This window comes from Meriones unguiculatus, chromosome 2 (genome assembly GCF_030254825.1).
Source record: "Meriones unguiculatus strain TT.TT164.6M chromosome 2, Bangor_MerUng_6.1, whole genome shotgun sequence".
Classification (NCBI taxonomy): domain Eukaryota; kingdom Metazoa; phylum Chordata; class Mammalia; order Rodentia; family Muridae; genus Meriones; species Meriones unguiculatus.
Genome location: NC_083350.1, coordinates 127,842,799 through 127,858,987, shown reverse-complemented (window position 1 = coordinate 127,858,987; position 16,189 = coordinate 127,842,799).

Here is a 16,189-nt window from a genome sequence, read left to right as displayed (position 1 = left end):
GAGGGAGGGAGAGTGTGATTGGAAGGGGTTGAAGGAGGGGACTATAGCTGGGATACAAAGTAAATAAATCGTAATAAATTTTAAAATAAGTAAATATTAAAAAAAGAAAATTTTAGACATCATAGAAAAAGAAAAAGAACATAAACAAACAAAAACTTCATTTTTACCAGCTATATAAAATATAAAATTGTGTGTATTCACGGAAAATGTAATATTTTTGATACATAAACACCTTACATAATGTTTGTCAGGTTAAAAATAGCTCTTTCTTCAAATATTTATCATTGAGCTCTTGGATTCATTGATTCCACTCCCCTGAAGAGGCAGAGGTAGCAATCTCGGAGGGCTGCGTGTGTGACGAAGGTGGTTCTTCACTGCCTGGAAGGCAGAAATCAGAGAGCGAGGAAGAGGCCTAGCGAGCAGTAGAGACCCTTTCTTCTAGATCTGCCCACATTCACCCTGCTGTGCAGCAGCCCAGCAGAACCTCTTTCTCCCATCTAACTGTGGCTTAGTCCTCAGTGAACAAACTGTTCATCCTTGCCTCCCCACTGCCATGAGAGCAACACATTCATGGCACACACGGGAGTGAGAGCCTACGATGCTTGTACTTCTGAGCCTCGCTGGCTTCGTTTAACAAGGCCGTTCAGTTCCATCTGCGTTGCTGCAAATGCCAGGATTTCATCATCTTCATAGCCTAATAGTATCCACATCGTGTGTACGTATCACATTTTGAAATCCACTCATCAGTTAATGGATCCTTGGGTTATTTCCATTTCCTGGCCGTGGTGAACAGCTTTGCAGACGTCTTCAGCATACGGAGTGGAGTTTGTGTCCTTGGATATACATTCAGGAGCAGAATGCCTAGATAATTTTATTATAATTATTTGGGGAACTGCCATTTTTTCCCATAATGGTTGAAATAATTTATATTTCCATCAGAAAGAATTCCCCATTGTTCACATTCACACCAACTCTTGTTTCTCTTTTAAAATAATATAACAACAACAACAACAATAAAAGCATTCTAACTGGAAGAAGGTAATACCACCATTGCTCTGAATTGTTCTTCTCCAATAATTTGGTTCTGAGCATTTTCCCCTAGTAATCTTTTTTATATCTTCATTTGAAAAAGGCCAACTTATGTCTATTACCTACTGTAAAATCAGATCATTTAAGTTTGACTATTGACTTCTAATTCTTTATACCTGCTATATATTAAGTTCTTGTCAGGTATTTAGTGTGTAAGTACTTTCTCCTGTACTGCAGGCCTTCCCTTTTCATCCTTGGTTGTTCTTTAGCTGTGTCCTTTTTAGTTGAAGATAATGCTACTTGTCTACTTTTGGTTTTGCCTCTTGTGATTTGGAGCCTCATTTAATAAGTTTTTGCCTTATTAAATAAGGCAAAATAAGGTCTTAACACAGTTCCACCATATTTTCTCCAATCATAATTTAAGCCTTCCATGTAAGCTTTTTATCCATTTTGCGGTGTGTTTTTTTTTTTTTTTAACTACTGAGAGATTGACTTATAGTTCCATTTGTCTGCATGTATATATACAATTTCACTAGCACTTAGCACAATTTATTGATAGAATGGATATTTCTTTAATGTGTCTTTTTAGTGCCTTCATCAAAAATCAGTTAAATGTTCTTTTGTGAATATCACTAATTTATGCAGCATTCCAAGTTTTATCCCACGTTATCTGTATGCTTTTTAAGAGCAAGAATTAAACTGTGATAGAATGGAGATCATCATCCCTGAATTGTTTAGAACTTTTATACTGACACCATCTTTGCAAGTTTCTCGAGCTGTATTACTTCTGATTTATTGTCTTGGTAAATAGTGGTAGTGGCTTCAAGAGTTTCACTTGGCATTTTTGTCCTTCCTTGCAAGTCTAATATTAAATTTTAAAAAGTGTTTTGTATCAATAATATTTGTTCTAATTATGTAGCCAGGATACTAGAAAATAACGACAAAACTGATCTAAGGATTTAATGACTCCTCTATAAGATGGCCTAGAGCCAAGACTCCATTTATCAAGGAATCTGCAAAGTTGCTTCAGGGGCAGTGAGAGGGAATCAGGAGCCTCTTCAGGAAAAGAATGGAAAAATGTATAGTTGCAATGACATTGTAGATGCGCATCATTTCAATTAGTTGGCTTTGAATGAACAAACAAGTTGGGATCTGGAAAGCAAGTGAAAAATGCAATTTTTTTTTAATCATGGGTAACTACAGATCCTAATGACTGGTTGTCATTTTAAGAAAATGCCATTGTTATACAAATCAGACAAAAAGCAGTGTTGAGACTTCTACCCTAACCTCAGAAATACTAGGATCCAATGGCCACCCTACTCACACTCTCCCCCCATCCCTGTGGATCAAGGCAATATGATTTCCACTCCACTGTTTACATAAAAATAAGCAGAGACTTTCGTCAAAGCCAGGGCATTTTTGAGAGGCACAGAATACAGGCCAGAGGATCCAATTACCTCCTTTCCTCTGGACTCTGAGTCTCCATCTAGGATCCAATGGAGAGGAACCTGGAGTGGGAGCATCACAAAGCAAAGCCCAACAAGGTGGGGTTGGAGCAACAACTGAATAAGAGACATGGTACTTCCCGGACTGTCACGGTGCACCTGGCTCTGATTAGGTTAACGAGGGTTCCCTTTACTTTAACGCAACTGACCCCAAATAAAAACTACTTGTATACTAGTACAGGTATGGGAGATTGCCTCCTTTCTTACCGACAGCAGGGTGCCTGCTAACATCAGACTGGAGAGAAAACAGCTCCAAAATCCTACACTGAGTCTTCTACAATTACAAGTTATCCCTGATTTTGAAGGCCGAGTTCTTCAGAGTGGATAGCCTGGGTCGACACATGTATACGATGTTGTTTTACCCAAGAGTGTGGGAAAGCAGGAGGAAAAGAAAGTGGAAAAGAGGAAGAGGAAAGAGGGCACCAACACAAGGCACAGCACTAACAGGCAGCAATCTTCTACCGCTTACGGTGCTTTATCTGCCGTGTGGCTGCTGTGTTCCAGATATTCGGGGAATGGAGGGTGGAAGAAGAGGATGATTTCCTGCTGGCTCTCTTTGTTCTGAGGCAAAAGCTCCGTGACACACTAAGACGCGCTTTCCACCACGCTGATTTGAATGGCTGGACCCTCAATGTGACTCAGGGCATCTCAGTCTTCAATAGCAATTGTGATGCCTTAAGGCAGGGAGTGGAAGTCACAGATCTTGGGCAATGGGCAGGGCACTGTCTGATTAACAGGAGTCTGAGCTTTTTCTGGTGGTCATCACAGGGATAAAAAGTGAAAAGAGGCACTGGTGAGCCTGAAACACGCAACTTGCATCTGTTAAAAACATCATTTACATCAACAAAAGCTGGGAAACAACCCAGAAGGTTATAAAAGAATAACTAAGTAAAATACATATACTATATGTCACTACAAAAACAAAACAAAACAAAAAAAAACATTTATAAATCATTTTCTGTGCTTGTGCTGGCTGGTTTTATGTTGATTTGACATAAGCTAGAGGCATCTGAGAGGAAGAAACCTCAATTGATAAAACACCTTCTTAAAATAAGGCTGTAGGCAAGTCTGCGGGGCGTTTTCTCAATTAGTGATTGCTAGGGGAGGGCCCAGCCCACTGTGGGCAGTGTCATCCTTGGACTGGTGGTCCTGGGCTCTAAAAGAAAGCAGGCTGAGTAAGCCTTGAGGACCAAGCCAGTAAATAGCACTTCTCCGTGGTCTCTGCATCAGCTCTTGCCTGCAGATTCTTGCCCTTGAGTTCCTATCTGTGACTTCATGAATGGACTGTGCTGTAGAAGTATAAGGTGTTCGTTTCTTCTTTATGTGCCTCGAATAACTGCATAACTATAGATTTAAGATCATTTTCCTGTGTTTCAGCTGCAATAGAATATCTGTTGACTTTGGAGATTCTGGTGAAGCCATGATGATCTGGTTTTTGTTGCCTGTATTCTTTTTCTTTCTTTCTTTTTTTTTAACTTTTATTAGTTATGCTTTATTCACTTTGTATCCCCCCATAAACCCCTCCCTCCTCTCCTCTTAATCCCACCCTCCCTCCCCCTTCTTCACCCATGCCCCTCCCCAAGTCCACTGATAGGGGAGGTCCCCCTCTCCTTCCTTCTGATCTTAGTCTATCAAATCTCATCAGGAGTGGCTGCATTGTCATCTTCTGTGGCCTGGTAAGGCTGCTCCCCTCTCAGGAGGAGGTGATCAAAGAGTAGGACAATCAATTTATATCAGAGGTAGTCCCTCTTTCCATTACTATGGAACTGACTTGGACACTGAACTGCCATGGGCTACATCTATGCAGGGGTTCTAGGTTATCTCCATGCATGGTACTTGGATGGAGTAAGAGTCTCTGGGAAGACCCCTGTGTTCAAATTTTCTGGTTCTGTTGCTCTCCTTAAGGAGTTCCTGTCCTCTCCAGATCTTACTATTTCCAACTTCTTTCATAAGATTTCATGCACTCTGCCCAACAGTTGGCCATAAGTCTCAGCATCTGCTTTGATAGTCTGCAGGGCAGAGCTGTTGCCTGTATTCTTGCACTGGCCTCTAGCCATCTGTTTTTGTTTTTTTGTTTTTTGTTTTTGTTTTTTTTGTTTTTTTTTTTTTTTTTTTTTTTTTTTTTGTAACGTTGACTGATTATTCCTGGAGCCTATACTGCAGACTGGGTCCACCTGTCTCTGGAGTCTCAAGTAGTCTTTGCTGGATCCACCGTCTCTGCTGGCTCACTGTTTGTGACCCAGGTATGCCAGGTAGCTCTGGCACATGCAAAAAGATCTCCGAGCCTAGAGCTGCTCCAGTGCCCCACGGGTTTCCTTAAAATGGTGGAGAATAGGATTTGGGTCTCATGCCTGGCTCCGCTCTGCTGGTCCACTGGCCAAGGATCTGCTTTCCTGATCTCTTAGGCACTTCTCGATCTAGCCATTAATGAACAGTGTTGACCATTCTGAAAATGCTGCTGGACACAAATTTGTCTTTGGCTAAAACCAAAAATATCCCATGAGTAATGATATCATTCATAGAGGCAAAGTAAACCTTAGTACATGGAGGTGTCAGTATTTTCATTAGCTAATTAGAAAAAGACATTCATGGATTTCCTTAACACATCTGCTAGGGCACTTGCTAGCACAGTGATCAGTCAATGAAATATCTTCATTTCTCTCCTTCATAATAACTGGCTTGCCCCATAGTGAAGGGGTCTGCTGTTACAACAGCAAAAAGAGCACGTCCTGAGTCTACAGGGGGAAACTCTGGAACTGAGACTGGATTCAGAAAGAGTGACAGAAGATTTATGGGATGAGAATGATTGGCACCCATTTTGTCATGGCTATTCTTGCTGGTCAAGTTGACTACATCTGGATTAGCTCGAACCCAAAAACGGAGGGCACACTTGTGAGGGATGTTTGTTTAATTTGAGGGAGGAATATCTACTTCGAATCCGGATCTATGAGGTAGGAAGACCCACCTTTAATCCAGATATTGTGAGATGGGACAACTCTGAAAGACACTGGCGAAGGGAACTCTTCAGAATGGCCAGAACATCAGGTAGGACACATGGTCATACATTTTGTTTGGAAAGAGAGTTAGCCAGATGTGTGATTGTTCACTGATCTGTGGGCTGTAGCCATTGGGTTGACTTGGAAAGAACATTTTTGGAAAATTGTGGAGAAAGAACATCTGGGAAGAAGTATATAGAGGGATCTTGCCAAACGGGCAAAGGATGTGAAGATCCTGTGTCCCATGTAAAAATCTCATAAAAATGTGATTTTAGCTGAACGGTTCAGTAATCAAATGGATAGCGTGACTCATTCTGTGGATAGTTAGCCTCTTTCCCCAGACAACCTTATCATTGCCTAATGGGTCCATGAACAAAGTGACCATGGTGGCAGAGACGGGGGTTACTGGTGGACTTGGCATCAACTGCTGCTCACCAAGGCTGACCTGGCTACAGCTGCTACTGAAGGCCAGACCTGCCAAAATAGAGATGAACACTGAGCCTCAGATATGGCACAATTCCCAGGGTGACCAGCCAGAATGACTACATTGGACCATTTCCTTCATGGAAAGGACCATGCTTTGTCCTTGCTGGAGTAGATACTTATTCTAGTTATGGATTTGTCTTTCTTGTACATAATACTTCTGCCAAAACCACCATCCATGGACTTAAGAAGTGTGTTATCCACCATCGTGTTATTCTACAGAGACTGCTTCTCACCAAGGAACTCACTTCATAACTAGAGAAGTGTGACAGTGGGCTTACAGTCATGGAATCCACTGGTCTTACCATATGGTGGGGACACCATCCTGAAACATCTACACTGATAGATGAAAAGGCCTTTAAGGACACAGTTACAGTGTCAATTAAGTGGCTGCAGCCTGGATTGCTAGGAAATGGTATTTAAGAAGGTGATATATAGTTTGCATCAACATCGAGTACGCAGGATGGTGTCTCCCAGGGCCGGGATACATGGGTCCAAGAATCAAGGGCGGAAAGGGAAGCAGTTCCATTCACCATCACTCCTAGCGACCCACTAGGAAAATTTTTGCTTTCTGTTGCTGCAATCTTAAGTTTTGCTGACCTGTAAGTTTTAGTGCCAGAGGTGGGAGCATTCCTGCCAGGAGCCACAATAAAATTTCCTTAAACTGGAAGCTCAGACTTCGCCCTGACCACCTGCTACTTCTGATGTCCTTAAGTCAACAGGCTAAAATGACAGTGTTAGGAGGGTGATTGGTCCAGATTACTATGGGGTAATTGAATTGCTTCTCTACAACAGAGGTAAGAATGTTTATGTTCGGAGCGCAAGAGATCCTTTAAGGAGTCTCTGGTGTTAGCATGTCCTGTGATTAAGGTCCATGGGAAAGTATAACTGCATAATCCAGGCGGGGTGACAATGAACACAGAGCAGCCATGAATGAAGGCATGGGTTACTCCTCCAGGAAAAAAGCCAAGACCTGTTGGGATGCTTGCAGAGGAAACATAGAATGGATAGTAGAGAAGGTAATTATAAATATCAGCTAAGGCCATGTAACTGACCTACAGAAGTGAGGATTATAACTGACCTGAGTGTTTCTATCATGTTTTGCTAAGAAGGCATTTGTACAGATATTTGTGTTTTCTTTCCTCAATTTCTTTACCATGTGATGTAACAGCAATTAAAAGAATCCAATGATTGGGGCTGGAGAGATGGCTCAGAGGTTAAAAGTACTGGCTTTTAACTGTTCTTCCAAAGGTTGTGAGTTCAAGTCTCAGCAACCACATGGCTCATCTATAGTGAGATCTGGTGCCCTCTTCTGGTTTGCATTCACAATACTGTATAAATAATAAATAAATCTTTAAAAAAAAAAGAATCCAATGATTATATTATTTAAGTTTGAGATACTAAATAATGTCCTTTAAGGGATGTTGCCACCTATTCTTTTTCATAATGTGTTTGTGACTATACAGGGACATTTATATCACGTTTAGGTGTTGTTATGACCTGGTTATTCATTGCATTTGAAAATTAATCACAACATAAGAAGCTATGATTGTATGTCAAGTTGACAAGGAGTTGACTTGTGAGGACTACTCTTGGTTGTCAACTTGACTATTTCTGGATTAACTAAAACTCAAAAAAGAAGGCCATGTTTTTAAGGAATTTTTGCTTAATTTGAATATCTACTTCTGTGTCACCGGCCTGCAGTGACACCTGAATACCACCTGAGTGAAGTCTAAGGGCAAAGAGACAGGCGACACAAAGAAGGACACCAAGTCTAGGTTCTGATCAAGGTGTCATTTACTGAATGTCAAGTTAACACTTAAATAGCAGGGAAGTACAAGCAGTTTCTCATGGAGGCAACTTTACTTGTCCAAAACATATGAGGGCTCACTCAAGGTTACACAGAACCTGCTGTCTGGTTACCATGGTTGCATGGAATTTTTTTGTCTAGTTCTCAGGGTCAGAGCCCTCTGCTGTAGAACTGCCAGGGTCAGTCTCTGAGACACTGAGCTTTAGATTAGAGCCAGGGCCAAGAGGCCAAATTCCACTTCTCAGATGTGTACTCCAATTTTGCCATTAACTCCAAATAGGCTTGCCACACTTCTGATCTGGATCCATAAGGTAAGAAGACGCACCTTTAGTCCAGATATTTTTAGCTGAGAAACCCCACCTCCAATCTGGGCCACATCATCTGCTGGAATCTTATAGTAGGACTTGGAAGAAGAAACATTTTGCCCTTTGCCTGCTTGCCCTCTCCTTGGTAGCAAGTCCATTTCTTCACTGACATTAGAGCCTCCTTCTTTGGGATTCCAGAATATACTGAAGACCAGTTGAACATCCAGCCTTGTGGACTGGACAACTACTGGATTTTTGGACTTTCTGCTCATAGCCAGTGGTTTTCGGATTAGCTGGACCACAGCCTGTAAGCCATTCTAATCTCCTTTCTATTTATAGGTATACATTCATTCTGTAAGTTCTGTTACACTAGAGAACCCTGACTAATACATACTTCCTTTAAGAAATTCATCTAAGACTCAAGTAACTCTAAGAGGAATAAGACTCCTAAAGATGAGATTGGGTGCATTCAGGGTAGCATGGCTGTAGAAGAAGACCCAAAGGAGAATGCTTAGCTCTCACTAATAAACAATGGAAGTGGTTGAATAGGGGGATCCAGATAAGAGAGAGTGAGCACATGCAAAGAGAGAAATGAGGGTTGATATCAGACCTGGGGAAGGAAGACAGAAGGCTTGCAGAGAGAGAAGAAACCTTAGATGGGGTCTTCTCTGTAACAAGCTGGAGACCTATGAAAGGGTAGGCTTCTGGGGAATATGAGGGTGACTCTAGCTGAGACTCCTGGTAACAGGGGTCATGGAGACTGAAGAGGCCACCCCCTAACTGGACATGAATCCTAGTGGAAGGAAGAGAACACCAACCCACCCACAAAAACCTCAGCCCAAAATTTACCCTGCCTATAAGATGTGCAGGAACAAAAATTAAGCAGAGATTAAGGGGATATCCAACCAATAACTGGTTCAACCTGAGACTCACCGCATAGGCAACAGCCAACCCTTGACATGATTAATGATACTCTTGCAGACAGAAGCCTAGCATAGCTGTCCTCTGAGTGGCTTCACCCAGCACCTGAAGAAAAAAGATGCAGAGATCCACAACCCAACATTGGGTGGAGTGCAGGGAGTCTTGTGGAAGAGTGGGTGGAAGGATAGAAGGATTCAAAGGAGATGGAACTCCACAAAAAGTTCAACAGAGCCAACTAACCAGGGCCCGGGGGGCGGAGTGGGCTGTGGCAATGGAAACACCAGCCAAGGACCATGAGTGGACTTGACCTAGTCCCCCTACAAAGATGTAGCTCGTGGGCAGCTTGGTCCTCATATGGGTTCCCTGGTAAGAGGAATGATGGATGACCATAACGTGGACTCTGTTGCTTGCTTTTCGATCACTTTCCCCTGGTGGTGCTGCCTCCCCAGGCCACAGGGGAAGAGGTTATGCTCAGTCCTGATGCGACTTGATATACTTGGGTGGGTGGGTTCTCCTTCTCTGAGGAGTAGGGGAGAGGGATAGGGGAAACAGGGAGTGAGGGTGGGACCAGGAAGAGAAGAGGGAGGGGGCTATGACCAGGATGTAAAATGAATAAATTAAAATTAAAATTAAAAAAAGGCTCCTAGGGGCTGCAGAGATGGTTCAGAGGTTAAGAGCACTGGCTGTTCTTCCAAAGATCCTGAGTTCAATTCCCAGCAACCACATGGTGGCTCATAACCATCTATAATGAGATCTAGTGCCCTCTTCTGCCATTCAGGCTGCCCTCATGCAGGCAGAATTCAGAACAAACAATAAACAAATAAATCTTTTTTTTTTTTTTTTTTTTTTTTAAGAAAAGACTCCTAAAGACTTTGAATTTCTCAAAAAGCAATCAAAGCAATTGGTTGTATGGACTTTGAAGCCAGACTGCTTCAGAAAGGATACCAGTGCTGTGTCTTGTTGCCTCGAGGACTCTGGGAAAATTAGTGAACTGCTACCTTTTTCTTCATGTGTAAACATGGATGGTAAGGCTGCTTGTCTTTCAGCATTTTCATGATTTTGTAGTGTCTGAAACAAAGTCGGTGTTATTGGACCCTTTAAGCATAAGTTAAATACTGAATCTACAAGCCAATGTCATGTTGCTACTGGCTGATAGATTAAGGAGCTCATGAACACCAAGAAGTAATATAGAAAGCAGTTTTGAATATAGAAAGCAGTGTCAAATTACTGGGACAGTATCTGGGTAGCAGATGAAGATACGTAAAACTCAGGTTCATATTTTATTGTCACTCTTTCTGAATACAATATCAGAGTATAGGCATGAGATTTGGGGCTGAGTTTGCCCTGGCAGGATTGTAGCAGCGTTAGCTCAGAAAATTCTTTTATGCTGAGAACAAAATCAGAGCAATGGGGACACTGATACTCCCCCTGCCCCCAACTTATGTCAGATTTCCTCTTTGCATAGAAACAAAATGGAAACGAACCAGTCCTCACATGGCATAAAGCCCGGGCTTTACTCTTTCAGCTTGCAAAACCTTAAGACTTGGGGGGAAAAAATGAAAGGTGTTAGGGAAAGCTACGTTTTGAATGCACCTGAGAAGAAGGTACATACACAACATGCACACACACACAGAGTGAGAGAGAGAGAGGAAAATTGGATTATCTGTGTTCAGAGCATTTTTATAAACAAATTTTCAAATAGAATGACAGGCAAAGCACTAAAAATAACAAGCTTCATGAGGTATAAGGGAGATAACAGGAAAAAAGGGGGGAATCTAAAATGCATATTTAATTATTAATGTGCGTGATACCCACTTATGGAGAGATGCTTTTTTAAGGAAAAGGCAAGATAATCGACCCTTGGAGAGCAAACCAGTAATCGGCAATCCTCCATGGTCTGTGCTTCAGCTCCTGCCTCTGTGTTCTTTGCTGCCGGAATTCTTCTTTTGGCTTCTCTTGATGATGGACTGTATTCTCCAGTAAGAATAAAGAATCCATTCCAAATAGCTTTTTCTTATGGTGTTTATCATAGCAATAGAAAGCAAACTAAGACAAATATAAAAATAACAGTAAGCTGAATGATTAATCAGAGGCAGATATAGTGGAATAAAATATGGCTACATAGCATAGATTCATGGATGGAAAAACCCAAGAGTGAGGAGAAAATACAGGGAACAGAGTAAAAATACCTAACATACATAGAATTGCTACCCTAGAAAAAATGAAGATAGAAACACCAAGAATGTTAGGTAGAAAAATGAGCTCAGTTTTTCCAAAACTTGCAAAATATATCATACTAAATGTTTACAAATCCCAATGACTCAACAAACAGTAACAAATTCATACTTGATACATCACAGTGTCATGAGTAGGAAAAATCTTAGAAGCAGTGATGGAGAAAAAATACAAATCATCTTCAAAAGGCTTCTATTTTATTGACAGTTGGTTTCCCAGCAGACGTGATAGAGGTCAGAAGACAGTGAGACAGTATCATCAAAGGGATAAGAGAAGATGACCGATGAGCCAAAATTCCACACTAGGAAAAAATACCCTTCACTGGTGTAGATAAAATCAAATTGCTTGAAGACAAGCGAAAAGCTGAGTAATCAGTCACCAACAGATCCACAGGAGTGGAAATACAGTGAACATTTTCCAGGCTACAGTTAAGCCAAGCAACCAAGAAAGTGAACAGAAACCCAGGTCAGGAGTATAGAAAACTTAAGATCAGGAAAGTGAAAACTTATAGGAAAATGTTAATAATCAGACTATATAATATAGCAATAATGAATTGTTGGTATAGGAAATTAAAATACTTAGCAATGGCATTAGACAAAATTAAGTCCTGTGTCTTCCAGAGGAAGGCAAAAAAATCAAGTTATAAAATCAAGGACACACTTGTAATAATCTCTATCACTGTAAGATTAGTGAGAGTATTCATCCTTATTAAGCTAATAATTGGAGAAATGAGACAACAAAAATTTCATGTGACAAGGGTCAAACCAAAAATGAAGAGTGAAATTGAGGACTCTGTTCTTTATGTATTCAGGAGAAACAATCCAGGTAATATTTCAAATGAGGAAGGTTTAATGTAATGAATATTTAAATAGGGTGTTGTTGTAAATTTCAAAAATGAGTGTTGAACTATATAATTTTTATTATTAGCCCTACAATTATCACAGAGGTATTATTTAACCTGCTATCACAAATAATAAGACACAGACACTTGTTAGATTTTATAATTGCCTATTTACCTTGGGGCGAGCAGATATTTCAAGTACGATAGCTCAATAACCTCACCATCCATCTCTCAGCCCCCATCCAATGCTCTCCACCTTAATCCTCTTCATATGGTCTACCTTCCATCCATAACCCCATAATATGTGCTTGTAGTCTTCATCTGGGCCTTTTCACACCATTATTGGTGTTCTTCCTCCTTGTCAATGTGGTTTCTTCTCCATGCTAACTCATCCTGGTGTCACCCTTCCTCCTCTCTTCCCATCCATCTGTTTCCTGTGATTCTGCTGTCCCAGAAGCCTGGGAATCTTAGCCACTCCTACCACATCCTGCCCTAGCCAGGTATAGGGCATTTAATCAACCAATCAGGTGTATGTTAGGTAGGTTTACAAAACAAAGATCTGGTGGAACCAGATCTTGAGGGACAGTAACAAGCATCAGACCAACTTCCAACAGAAGGGCACTGACAGGATGGTTCAGTGGTTAACAGCACACGCAGCTCTTTCAGAGGGCCTATTTCCCACCTAGCTGCTTGCAACCATCTGTAACTACAGTCCCAAGGGTTCTGACACCCTCTTTTGCCTCCATGGGCACTGCACGCACATACAAACATGCAGACAAGCATTCATACACGTACAATAAAATAACTTTGTCATTCTAAAGAAATGAATATTTAGGTGTATAATAAACAAATATCCTTGTAAAGATAAGGAAAAACTGAACAGAGTGCAGAAAAAGTAGATGAATGGAGTGTCCTCTGCCTCTTGGAGTAAGATCAGTCATCCAAAGCAGAATGAGTCTGAAAGCTCTCATTTGCCCTAGGGATGAAGTCCAGATCTTGTTTGGGATGGGGGTGATTATGGCTTGTGGGATAACAAAGAGAAGTTTGCTCATAGTTCAATGACCAAACTCACTGCTGTTTTCCTCTCAATGCTAGTGGGGCTGTCCATGGAAAAAATGTTATATGCCTTTTACCTCTGCATCTATTTTCTTTGTCCTTCCAGTAGTTTCTACAGATAAATTTTTACATTATTATGGCTGTCAAGAAAGGAATGTTCCAGTACCACAAAAATTGCTGACCAAGTTAAAAAACAAAAAAACAAAGTAGCTTCTTTAAAAGAAGGGTTGCCGTTGAAGAGAGCTAGCGGAAATTTCTGGGCGATGAATTTATCTATCTGTCTATCAATCTATCTATCTATCTATCTATCTATCTATCTATCTATCTATCTATCTATCTATCTATCCAGCTCTCTATCTCACCATCTGTCTGCTTGAGCATTACATATGTTTGTTTTCTAAATTCATTTAGCTGAATGCATATCTTCACATTTCTGAAAGCATATGATATTTCATAATAAAATAGCTTCAAACCCAAACCTATTATAATATGGTAAAAAAAAAATAATTCTAATACAGGTGAAATCATATGCTCTTTATTCCCGTCTAATCTAGTGGAGTCCTGATATGATAAGCACACCTTACCATCCTACCTTCTCCATTTTGTGTAAATATTGTGAAATTCCACCCTTGGGGCATGCCATTTTGAAGTCTGAGCAGCTGGAATTCCCAGCACAGGGCCCTCATGAGATGGGGCTCGACACATTTCCTTGTGGAAGAAGTGGAGTGATGCTTCTTTGGTGATGTTGCCCGTGCTTCTGCAGAGAGTGCCTCCCCCATGCTCTTGTGGGTAACCCCGGTTAAACTCACTAGTTTACCAAGCCAGACGTGGATGGACTCAGTGCTTAGATCACTCATTTATACTCATTCTGAGAATGAATCATGTGCTATTTTTTTCATGTCCTCTCTGCATGAGTAATACAGGACAAGGGGTGTTTCTTTATTTCATTTATAATTGTATTTTGGTTATATTAAAATATATATTCTAGATTTGGCACTATGCCTTGCATTTAGTAGTTACCCAACACTTTAGATAATGAGCTGTGGGTATGGACCGTTAAATGGTTTTTTTATTTGTTTGTTTTTTGTTTTTTGCTAAAGCACAGAAGTCGGACTTGCAAGCCCAGGTTTTCTTAGTCCACAGTCTTTTGGGCATGCCACATCTGCCTCCCCACATTTCTTCTGGGACAGACAGAAGCTCTCCACATTTCGGTCACCAACTGTATAACCAGCTAAATAAAAACTCTATTTCCAGTCACAGGCTGGAAATAGATTTCAACTCTTAAAAACAACTATAAAGCTGTTTCTAAAATGTCTTGATGGCAGAGTCTGTAGACAGTAGGACAAGGTGGGGCTCGCTTGCCTTTCACAGCTGTCTTATACTGACGTCATCAAAGCTCAGTGGATAGCATTCTAAAAGCTTAAAGACAAAAGTGAATTTCTATCTTTAAGTACTTTGAATTTCTCCTTTTCCTCCATATCCCACAGCATGTAGCAAAAAAGTAATGATGTGCATATTATTTGAATGTGATTGAGTGGACCACAAGCCTACACCCTGGATGTGTTCTTCTCTGTGAAGTGTGATAGCTTGGATCTGAAGGATGCTCTAAGTGTCCCTATGTTCGACTACAGGCTCCATCCTCAGCTTGGTGCTGCAGGGAGGGGTAGAAATTTTAAGTGGTCAGGTCTAGAGCTAACCCCCAACCATAAAATTGTTTCATTGTTGCTTCATAACTGTAATTTTGCTACTGTTGTGAATTGTAATGTAAATATCTGCTATGTAGAACATCTGATATGTGACCCCTTGGAAAGGTCTTTCAACCCCCAAGGGGGTTGTGACTCACAGGTTCAGAACTTCTGGTCTAGTGAGATGGCTTCAAGTTATCAGAAATGTGCATTCTTGGAGATTGTAGCACGCTATCTTCGGATTCCTAGGAACGAGGCGAATGACCTTGCTTCAGCATGCACTTGCACCATGAGCACTAGGATCTATTGCCTCGTGACTACTCCGAAAGCACCTGGCAAACCCGTCACAGACTGGACCCTCCCAAACTGTGAGCCACGATAAACCTTTCCTTCTTATAGCTTATACCAGGCATTCAGCAGCTTCTTACTGACGCGTGGTGGTAACAAACACCCATCTTCTCTTGATTTCTCATAAGCAGCAGGATTTGAACCTGTTGGTAACAGTGACAAACGCAATGGAAGAGAAACAAGTTCTATGCTCTTTCCAGAGGAGCAATTCCCTGACCTGAGGTCACAAGCTGCTGTCCCATCATCACCCTCTAAGAAACATGAAATAAGATAGAAAGTGTGCATTATCCATAAGTATTGAGCCACTGAGTCACATGCACATATGTGTACACACATATGATACATGGTAAGTGTATGTGTGTGTAGTATGTTATAAAATAGTTTTACTATCTGGGACACGGTAAAATATGTCAGAGAAATGCTCATGTAGATGGGGTTTATTGTTTTGGTTTTAATATTCTGTAAGACTCACATTAATGTCCTGTATTAGTGTGCCCTCTTTCTTGATAATCCAAGTTGAAGGCAAATAAATATCTGCAGAGACAGTTGCCCCGCCCTCCCCCCACCCCCACTTACATGGTTTGGTTCAAGTGAATCAGTAACTTGAGAGGGGTCCAGCACAAAAGGAGAGGCAGCTGAAGAGCAGGTGTCGGCACACCGTGATGTCATCAGGCAAACAGTCAAGTAACATACGCTCTACGCTGGGCTTTTGATCTGCTCCAAAGGCCACAAAATATGAAACCCCGTCATGTCTTCTTACACCAATACTTAATCACCACAACCCCTGTTGCTTTGTTTCCATAGCTCTAACAAGACAGGGGTAAGTTTCATTTCATATACAGAAGGGGCTATGAAGGTGCATCAATGCAGGGAATTTCTGTTTAGGATAACAAAGACCTTTATAGACACTTAACTGTTTCATGTATCAGAAAGAACTCTTTAAGGATCTTAAATTAAAAAACGGACCCAGACCAT